Source organism: Rhinopithecus bieti, unplaced genomic scaffold (genome assembly GCF_001698545.2).
Source record: "Rhinopithecus bieti isolate Rb0 unplaced genomic scaffold, ASM169854v2 scaffold_20798, whole genome shotgun sequence".
Taxonomy (NCBI): domain Eukaryota; kingdom Metazoa; phylum Chordata; class Mammalia; order Primates; family Cercopithecidae; genus Rhinopithecus; species Rhinopithecus bieti.
Window position 1 is genome coordinate 1,685,670 of NW_016810106.1, and position 1,320 is coordinate 1,686,989.

The following is a 1,320-nucleotide window of genomic DNA, read 5'->3' on the forward strand; positions in this document are numbered from 1 at the left end:
AAGGAAAGAAGGAAGGAAGGAAGGGAGAGAGGAAAAGAGAAGGAAGGAAAGAGGAAAGAAGGATGGGAGGGAGGGAAAGAGAAGGAAGGAAGGAGGGAGGGAGGAAGGAAGGGAGGAAGGAAAGAAGGAAGGAAGGAAGGAAAGAAGGAAGGAAGGAAGGAAGGAAGGAAGGAAAGAGCCTACAACTTTGTGTGTCTCCCTTTTGCTCTCAGATATCTCCAGCTGCTCCCTCCCTGAACCTCTAAGTGGCATTTGACAACACTGGGGCTTCCTGCCTCGGAGGTCTCTAGTTTTCCATCTTCCCTCTGACCTCTCTGTCCTGCTCTCTCGGGAGCTGGCACCTCTCCCTTTTAACTCAGACCCAAGGGCTTCCTGCTGAGTTCTTTTCTCACTCTGGCCCCTTTTTCTGGGTTCTCAGGTACCCAGCATGTCCCACACAAGATTCCTCATTGTTCCCCAAAACCTGCCCTACCGCCAGAGCTCCCAGGCTCTGCTGGCCACCACACTGCACTTGGCAGAGCCAGAAACCTGGGGGTCCTCCTACACTCCCCCCGTTACTAAGTCCTTCCTCTTCTCTCCTACAAACAGTCCAAATCCAACCACGAGTAAGTTAGAGTAACTTGTTTATTTGTTTATACGTCTCTCAACACACACACACACACACACACACACACACACAATGTCCATCAAATCAGGAGTTGGGTCTGTTTTGTTCATTGCTATTTCTTCATCAACCAGAAATGTATCTGGCACACAGTAAGTGCTCAATAAATGTTGCTGGACTGAATGGATAGGTACCTACTGCCATAGTTTATAGCAAGCAACAGGAGTTGAGTGCACATATTTAAAGCCAGAAGGCAAGAGCTGGAATCTCGGCTTTGCCATTTACTCTCAGCATAACTTGCACTAAATTAACCTTAAGTCTCAATTTCCTGATCTGTAATATGGGCATAAAGATAGCAGCTCGCTTACCATCAGGATTAAATGAGATAGCACATGTAAAGAACTTAGCATAACTGGTATGTATTAAGTCATTAATAAACATTACATATTATGTTTCTTATTATTATTCTTTCCTGTCCTTGAGTGCCACCTGTATTATAACATCCTTCCAACCGTTCTCCAAGACTCCAGGCTCCTCCTCTCAGGAGAATTCCCACCCTGCTATCATAATCAGAGTGATCTGTTCGAATGCAAAATCAAGCATACTCCCTTGCTGAAAACTCTTATGGGATTTAAACTTTGCCTGTAGGGTCCAAATTCCTCAGTATGGTCCCAGCTTCCTCACCCCCAGCTTCAACAACCCCCACCTCCCAGCAC